Source organism: Drosophila pseudoobscura, chromosome X (genome assembly GCF_009870125.1).
Source record: "Drosophila pseudoobscura strain MV-25-SWS-2005 chromosome X, UCI_Dpse_MV25, whole genome shotgun sequence".
Taxonomy (NCBI): Eukaryota; Metazoa; Arthropoda; class Insecta; order Diptera; family Drosophilidae; genus Drosophila; species Drosophila pseudoobscura.
This window is the reverse complement of record NC_046683.1, coordinates 11486292-11495773: the sequence shown is the minus strand read 5'-3', so window position 1 is coordinate 11495773 and position 9482 is coordinate 11486292. Positions and strand designations below refer to the sequence as shown.

The 9482-nt window shown below is 45.4% G+C and overlaps 1 long non-coding RNA gene across 2 annotated transcripts; it reads right to left on the bottom strand.

Moving 5' to 3' along the window:
• Window positions 1–2333: 2333 nt before the first annotated feature.
• LOC26531969 (uncharacterized) lies at window positions 2334–6641 on the bottom strand. 2 transcript variants are annotated; one of them, XR_001452828.2, is made up of 4 exons: window positions 6421–6641; window positions 6172–6357; window positions 2942–3932; window positions 2334–2609 (listed from the first exon to the last, which is right to left on the bottom strand). It is a non-coding gene; the product is annotated as an uncharacterized lncRNA (long non-coding RNA). The 2 variants fall into 2 exon arrangements; XR_001452829.2 differs by having other exon boundaries at window positions 2335–3932; window positions 6421–6632.
• Between the last annotated feature and the right edge of the window lie 2841 nt (window positions 6642–9482).

Sequence of the window (9482 nt, the reverse complement as noted above, 5' to 3'; positions counted from 1 at the left end):
GAGCAGACGGAGTCAGACACACACATCGCGATGAGGAGAGGAGTAGGAATGCCAAAGACCAAGACCAAGAGCAAGACCAAGACCAAGAGCAGGCGACGGGCCGTCATCTGGTCGTCATTTGCTCGCTCAAACTTCCCATAGACATGGCCAATGCCTTGTCTTATGGTCAATACCAATTGACCATAGTGCGGAACATTTAGCTTCATTACGTCAGGCCATGTTCGTGGCTGCACTGCAGAACCGTTTTAATTAGATGTAACCATAATAAATCACACAAACAAAACCAAAACCAAAACTAAAATCCAATTCAAGTTATCACTGCTCCACCGCTGGAAAGGCGCTCGGAAAAGGCATCAAATGTCAAGATCAAAAGGAACAGAATCGGAATCCAGGAATGCAGAATCCATCCATATTCCATATTGTACTCTATGTATCTATGAATCTTTCTCTTTGGCAAGGTAATCATATTTCAGTTCCCATAAAAGTGCAACACCATTCGGTCTTGTACGACTCTCTCTGATGTGCCGTTGACATGCAAGCTGGCAGTTTTGACTGTTCCGCAAGAACATCACTCAGATTAGGCCGTAAAGTTGGGGGTTCCAGTGCCTCCTTTGATTGGAGTGGAGGCCACCCTCAATGGCTAATGTTTTTTGATGTTTCTGATTCGTTTTGATGCTTTGTATTCAATCCAGTGGATTATTGGCTGTCAGGGAGCCAGTCAGGCTTGCCAGGCTTCCTCTCGATCCATTAGTGATGTTCTTGAGCCAAGTTTAACCCACATTGTGGCCATTAAAAAGCTATTCCCGATGGCCATTTGACAACGCCCAGTGCGAAATGCAAAAGAGGCAAAAGAGGTATGGGCTGGGATGGATAGGATAGGATAGTATAGAATAGATGGGATGGGATGGAGGCAAATTGCAATGGCAATTGCCACGCTTCATTCCTTTGTACTGTGCACCCACTGCTTCTGCTCGATGCAACATCACAGATAAGTGCATACTGTGCATGTGGCATGCCATGCAGCATGCAGCAACTAGAGGCAGCTCCAAAACCCTACAACTTGGTCTTGAACTTGCGAATTTGCTAGAGAAGCAACAGCAAGCCCGGCTCCGAACCCGAACTCGAACCAAGAGGAGGCAGCCCCAGCCCCAGCCCCCAGCCCCCACCACCACCAGCAGCAGCAGCAGAAGCAGCAGTAGTGCTGCAACAATGCCAGCAGCAATCAGCGGCAAGTGAATGAGCTTAAATTGTCCATGGCTAGAGGGAGGCAAAGCGGTTGGTTGCTCTTGCTCTTGGTCTTGGTCTTGCTCTTCGGTCGGTTTTGGTGGTGGCCATGATGATGGCTGATCGCTGACTGGCTGACTGCCTGCCTGCGTCGCCTGGCAGCTTGCCCCGTCTGCACCGCCTGCCTCGTTGCATGTTGTTGCCTCAACGCCCTCAGTACGTTATTATGCGGCTCTTGTGTTTTGCTGTTGCAGTTGTCTGGTCGTCTGTGGAGCATCAAGGCACTGGGGCAGCGAGGCAGCCACACACACACACACACACACAGGCATACACGCACTGCCGCCACACAGACACAAACACAGACACAGATATACTCGTAGAAGAGCAACCGCAGTTACTTTTGGCTCTGGCTGCATAGACAAGCCTCAATTAAGTTGCAATTGCAGTTGTTGTTGTTGCCGCTGCTGCCGCTGCTGTTGCAAGTTGTTGTTGTTGCTGCTGCTGCTGCTGCCAAAGCGTTGGCGGCGTCGGAATTTCACTATGCGCTGCCCACGCGCTGCTCGGCTGCCTGTTCTGCTGATAAAGTCCAAAATGATGTACTACTACCCATGTGCTGGTTGCTGCTGGCTGCTGGCTGTAGTTCTCCTCCTTTCGTTGTGAATACCCTACCAAAGAGAATAGTATATAGTATATCCTGAACAGCATAGAGAAGGCTTCAATTCCAGACATGAGTTTTTCTTGTTTCTTGTTCTTGATGATGGATTCACTACATCAAATGGATCGTTCCAAACCAAGTTTAGGGTATGTCCAGCTTCGATAGTCGCCAGTTACCCTTTCTTTTTACTATTCTTCTGTATTCTCTTTTCTTCTGCGTTTTGTGGCGTTGTTATCGCCCAGGAGCGCAGCCCGAAACGAGGTCCAATATCGGTAATGGATCCTTATAGCATATCTATGGGTTGAAGAGCAGTTTTTATGATGTTTTATCTCCAACGAATATAGGTAAACATCGATTTTAAAGATGAACTAAAAGACATTAAAAGTCTGAAGAAATTTTTATAGGTTTCATTTGGAAAATTTGCATTTTATTGTAGAGAAGCTTACTGCTACCTTTTGTGGCAACTTAATCTAGCTTTACATTAGTTTTACATTCTTTAAGAGTAGTGATATTTCATTGACGATACTGAAGAAATCAAGGATTTCCTATATACTTAGAAATCATATATATATTTAGAAATTAAGTATTACAGCGTGGCTGTCGTGTCTGGCCTCGCGCTCCCTTTCTCTCTCTTCCAATGTGGCTTAGCAGCCGACTGATGAGATTCTACTTTGGGGCCCTTGAGAGCGGCCACTGCTGATGAGATCCGCTCCTGGACTTTTGCTGGGCGCTGATAAGAAAATTTATGGTTACTTGGTTGCTCTGGCGGCATAATTGCGCACCCACATCCACTCCACATGGAGCCCGGCGGCACCAGCCATGGGAGGCGGAGTGGGAGTTGAAGCATCAGCAGCAACAGCAGCAAAAGACGGCTTGTGGGCTTACTTTGGCGTGTGGCTTCAACGCCAATTCTTCTAGAGCTCTCAACCTCCAGCCCGAACAGCCACCGCCACAGCCCCACAGTTTTCTGTTGGATTCCACTCAGACCTAGCTTCGGCCCCGGCCCCGGTCCCGGCCCCTTGCCCCATGTCTGGGCCATTGCCGGCAGTTGACTTTGTTTACCCGCAAGTTGTAATTTTCTGCGAAAACCGTCAGCCGCAGAATTGCTTTTCTCCGTCTGCGTCTCTGCATCTTCATCTCCAACTCAAACCCCAGCTCCATCTCGGACTCAGACTCAGACTCAGTCTCTGTCTCTGATAAATCCCGCTTCTGTCCGTCTTCCTCTGGGTTCTGTGTCGCTATGCTGTCCGTCGTCTGGGCAATTGCAATTGGTGCCCCGAACAGCGGTCTTGCGGTGATCTTTCTTTTGGGTTTTGCCTTGCTAATTGCTTTCCAGAGATTTGGGTCTCTACTTAGGGCATTTGTCCCCAGCGCTTCCTCTCGCCGATTGACAGGCTTTTAGCCAGCTCCAGCTCCAGCTCCATGCCATCCCAACCATCCCAGTCATCCCAGCCATCCATCTATTGAATGCTGAATTGTCACATGTGGAATTTCGCAAGCCTCTATGAAATCCCCTGCCAAAGATGAGTGGCGATAGGATGGGTTATGGAATGGGATGGTATGGGATAGTATGCTGTGCGATGACCAAACCCAGAATGAGCCCAGATTGAGTTAAGCAAGTGGCTTCCATTGGATAAGGCTGGAATCGAATGAACATGGGACATTTTGGGTATCAACGAGAACTCTGCCACTTAAGAAATGGATCTATGCATCTATGAATATATAATTGCCATGAATATTGAGGGTGTAAGCAGTCTGGAACAATCTGGAACATGCGTCCAAGTGGTGACATCACTCCAAGCAAACACTTTCTTGAGACTTTCTTTGGAGGATGACTCCGATGCTTGCCCCATCTCCTCGGGGGCTTGTGGTTCTGTGGTATTTTTGTATTTCTTCTGGTATACAATTTTCTGTATGTAATTCGGGAAATTAGGATCATTTATCTGTTACATAGATATCATTCGGAGACTCGAACATGTGCAGGCTTCCGAGTGAGTTCCATTGTCCATTTACCCATTGAATCCATTGGAATCCATCCATCCATTGGACCAAGCTAATAAAAACAGAATCATTTTCATTTAGCATAATAAGAGAGTAAGCTACTTAGGTATTTTGTGGTATTTTCATTACATCAAGAGGTACATCTTAAGATAAAATAGATCTTAAAAGAACAGTATTTGGAAAATCCGATAATTCCCAATCGCAAGATGGTGTGTCAGGTGTTTCTTAAGCAAAGGAGACCCAATGAGGCAAGAGTTTTCATCGGACCACATTTGGTAATTAATCTTTTTGTTGTTGTTTGCATTTCATCAGTGCAAAAAGAGAATTACGAAAACAGGGGAAATAAAAAGAACCGAGAACAGAGAACAGAGAACTGTACCGCTAAGATGCCTAATCACATCCAAGACGAGCGATGACCGATGATGGCCATAAAAGTTCACATGAGCTGCTGATCTCTCCCCTCCGTCCGGTTCCCAGCCACCGTCCCTGGCTCTCGCGCCGTGCGCTGTGCCCTGGTCATGCAGGAAGTTCAAAAGCGCGAGAGAGCACACAGGCAGACATTCAGACATTCATATATTCCGACTTGCCCCCGACTCTAGGCAATTCTCTTGGCCCGGTCAAATCTTAGCCCCAGCAGTAGCCAAAGCGGCAGCAGCAAACAGAAGACTCACGACCAGAGGCCGATAGAAGATCATAAAGTAATAATAAAAAAAAAAACAAAAAAAAAAAGGAAGAAAATAAAACGAGTAGCGAATAATGCAATACACATTAGATATAGAACAAGTCTATAGAAAATTACGATTTATGTAACAAGTTGAAGAATTCAAGTGCATTTATTTCCGCATCTGGAACTAAGTGGAAAAGCGAGCGAATAAAAAACACCCATCACGGACGACTGATAGACCCAGTGGTTACCCCTGCTTTTGCCAGCAAAGGGATGAGCCAGGATGGAACCAGAATTGGGGCTTAAATAGGGCTACTCTCTGTTGATCTTCCACTGGGACTTGGAGATGATATTCAAAGATGATCTCTTTAAGAATCTTTTACTTTTGTACAGAATTTGGAGGAATCTTTTGGCATCATTGGAGCCAATCGACTCTGCCCACACCCATTAGAGTGCTCACAGATGACGATCAGAAGGAAAGCGACGTTCAACTGCTGTGGACACTAGATGGGCTGAGGGGCAGGATCAGTCAGTCAGTCAGTGCATCCATCAGAGCATCAGAGCATCATGAGTCAGTCAGTCACCCATTCAGACAGTCGGTCGGTCGGGGCAGTCGGTTATTAAATGTGACCATAAGAAATAGGAATAGAAACAACACCAGAGATCTCTCTCTCTCTCGCTCGTCGAGGGTTGGGAGAGGGAGAGGGTTATTATATAACAGCGCGGAGAATTGCCTGGACCGAGGCCGAGGAGGATGTGGATTGCGGATGGTACTCGTAGATGGTGGCTAGTGGCTGGTGGACAGAGAGCCAGTCGGTTGGACTTGTAAAAATCATAGCGCTGCTAAAGCGTAAAGGCAAAGAATTATAATTTTCCAATCAACTGATAAATTTTTAATGATGCAACTGCCACAAGGCGATGCCCGATGCCCGATGCCTGATGCCTGATGCCCGATGCTCGTGGAGGTGAGTGGAGGCCTCTAATATGTTGTCCAAAGTGCATGCTGGAATTCAGCTAAAGTCTTCTTCTTCTCCGTCTCTGATTCGTACTCCATCGGGGCGATCATCATGATCATGATCATGGTCGCAGACGTTGTCGTTGTCGCTGTCGTTGCGGCCATGCCATGGGACATGTGTAAGAAACATTCCCATAGGTGTGATTGCTGGCGCGCAAGAACAAGTAAAACACCAAATTACTGTTACCCACACACAGACGCACAAGCCCATACACCGACAGACACACACACACACACGGGACTTGGGCGGGTGGTCGACTGCTAGTGACAGGGGGATGGGATGGGATGGGATGGGATAGGCCTCTTGGTGACGACTCCTCCAAGCCATTGGCACTGGACCAACAAACACACAGACACACCAAAAAAGCAAGAAAGAAGTGGTTTCGTGATCGATGCGAGCTTTTGATGTGCCTGACGACTGTCTTGATTGGTTGCCCCACTCTCCCCAAACCCCAAACCCCCCCTTTTGGCTGGACAATTCCCATGCAAATTGTAGAGGCGCCTTCTACTGATTGAGTTGTCTTCTCCGAAGCTCAGGATGAGATCAAAGCAATACCATTTGAAGAGTAGGGAATCACATTACGCTTAGATACTTATAGGCCTTGCACTTACTCTATGAAAATCAGGAATCTGTAGAGACTCCTAAGAGTACAATCAAAACCACAACAGTAGGCAAAAGTCCAAGTAGTACTTCAATAATCTGATGCATTTACAAAATCGCCTACATTTTCAGTCTATAAGAAGTCTTTACAATTCCAAAGGCCTTGCCAACAATCGGTTTAGACATCAAAAACGTTTCTGGGTAACAATTAGGGATGCTGTTAAATATACGTAGAACAGGGCCAAGGAAGTACGTCAAACCTTTGTAAACCTTGGGCCGCAGCGTTGCTTCTGGGTACCATGATATTCTGTGTCATAATGTATTTATATATGCCATAATATATCAGCCAAACTACGCCAAAAAGAACTAAGCCGTGCATATTGAATTTGGACGAATAACTGTGTATTTATATGCCACTTTGATTGTGGTTTGAATGAAAACTCAAGTATTATTGTGACTCGTATTCGTACTGGGATTTTGTGTAGACAGGATCTCTATCTGTAATCCATAAACTAAGAACTCAAAGATTCAAGGTAAGGATGGTATATAGACGACCAGTTTTCATAGAAGGCAATAGTTTAAGAAAGTATTTTCGTAGATCTTGAGATTGGTATCTCCCATTAGCCATGATATTGAATATGAGTGATGGCAACTCCATGGGCCATCGATCACTTTCAGCCGAATATTTACTGCCAGGTAAGCAGACTCTATCTGCGGATGATCGCCATCCTGAAGTATCAATGACATATGTATGAATCTGCTAGGTGCCGTGAGAGTCATGGGTTCCCATTTTGGCGAACATCGATTGTGACCGTTATTTAATAAGGAAATTTAATCAGACAGGCAGTCGCAAAGGGGGTCCGGGGGGGGGGGGGGGGGTGTATGGGGCTCTGTGGCGGTGCATATTAGAGTGTCCGAAACTCAGGTGGCGGTGTGGCCGTCGTGTGTCCGTGTCCGTGTCTACGGTGCCAGGCGCCAAATGCTCAGAACGTATTTCATTTCGGGATCCCAGTCGCCGCACGCATACAAATTACGAATGCAAATGCAGTACCCTCCCCTCCCCTCCGCAACTCCCCCCGTTCACCGCTACACCGCTCTGTGTTTTTATTTCTGGAGGAAAAGCCGCATCGAATGGCCAGCAAATTGTTCGCACGCTTCGCTGCCTGGGCGAAAGGGGGGTAGCCGGCTACAGCCTGGAGGGGGGGTACAACAAATGCGTTTGGGATTTTCGCGCATTTTCTTTTATTTTTCAATTACGACGTGCTCGAAGTGAGACAAAGCCAGCCAGCCACAGACAGAGCCAAAGCGATCTGCCGAACGGCCAATAAAAAGTTGATCGTCGTGGCCTGGCCTAGCCTGGCCTGGCCAATCCACATCCACATCTCCAGCCATCTCCAGCCATCTTCAGCCATCTCCGACGATCACCAGTTTCACCATGGCTTGGGCTCGATCATCGCTGTTTGTCAATTAATTGATTGCATTCTCTGCATCGACTGTAATAACTGTCGTATTTGCGCTTAAATATGTGCATCTTTTTCCTCCATTCCCCCCCGCCTCCTCCCCAACAGCATCCCCATCATTGTGATAGAGAAAGATCGTCTCTCGATTCATGTAAAAGTTGTTTCGTTTGTCATACCCTCATGGCACAAAAGGTCCGAGTGGTTGTAAAGCTGCTAGTAAAGATATAGACGAGGATACATACGAGGATATCTCAGCTCTCTACTATACCAGGCTCCCTTCGAAAGGAGAAACATATAGAACACAAGATTGTAATCCATTATAATCCATACAAGGTCTAGGGATATGTGGGGAACAGTCTGGAACATCACGAAGCCCCATCTCTTTGGGGGCTTGTGGTCCTGTGGTGTTTGCATTACTTAAGAGAGCATTTAAAATTCGTCGAGGGGTTTGGCCCCCCATGCAAATGGAGGCCTGAGGGTTGGCCAATGATCGCAATTGATTTATCATATATCTGTGGCCATATCCCAAAATGCAGGCCAACAACTCGCAGCCATTTACCGCTACAGCGTCCCCTCGTTCTCAGGCTAATTGAGGTTCTACCATTTCTCAGTTTGGACATTTGTTGGAAACGAATCCCCATTCATTGCCAACGAACGCCACTGGGCCATTCATTTTCCAGCCGCCAGTTCTCCTTCGGGTCTGGAAAAATTAACCAAAATATATATATAAATCATTTCATACCATCCTATTTGATCTGAGTTTATTTGTTCATTTAATTGAATTAAATTCTTTCCATTCGGCTTGCAGTCTCGTCGCAAGAAGCCATTGTCTATGTTTTATGGCTTGCTCATCCCCTCCCCCCCCACCCACCGTTTCCCTCCCAAGTTTTCCCCAATTTCCATCTGAATAAATTCACCTGGAGAACTAAAAGTTTTTCGTTGTTCGCCAATGAAAGAAACCTAAACTGAAATGAACTCAAATGAAATGAAATGAAATGAACAAAAATGTAAATTGATAACTTCGATTTATCTATTTTATGGCTTTCTAGTTCTCAAAAAGATTTGGCCACAGTGCGTTTCGGTAGTTTAAGGCCTGAAAAATATATACATATGAAGGAAAAGTTTAGGGTATCGAAAGGGGGAATCGAGTGAATCCATTTAGTGAATAGATAGCTGAATAATCGATGATTTTGAACAATAAACTTTCGATTATCGATATCGAAACGAAATCAACTACATAATTTTGCTATTTGTCGGATGAAGGTAGACATTCTAAGAAGCTAAGTATCGGAGGAATGTTAGCGCTGAAAAAATACCCAAGCATACAAATACCCGACTATATATCGTTATTGTGTTGTAAAATCGATCGATTAAAGCCAATCGTAGGTGCCATCACAAGTAGACGCTGCAGTTTTTCTACGTTTTGGGGTTCATTTATTTTCTGTTTCCATCTGGCCGTACATTTTTGTGACACACTGTATGTGCTGTACGTCGGGTTGCATTCGTCAGTCAAAGAGCACACTAATATATGTTTGGCTGTGTATGTCTGTATGTATGTATATTAATTTATTTGTATTATGGTTTTTGTGTGATGTATTTTATTTTGTTTTCTATTCGCTGTCTGTGATCGAAACTCGTTTCTCGATTCTTTTCTTTTTGCGGCCTTTGTTTTCTTTCCGATATTTAATTGTCTTGCCTTTTGGTCTTCGCTGCCCAATTAGGATTTTCTATAGAAAGCCAATGAGTTTATTTTCATTTCGTTTTATTGGATTTTAATGAATGCAATTCCAACACAACACACGGTTAGCCACAGTCTTGGCCATTGTTGGAATTGATTTTTATTGACTTTTAATTGAGAGAAG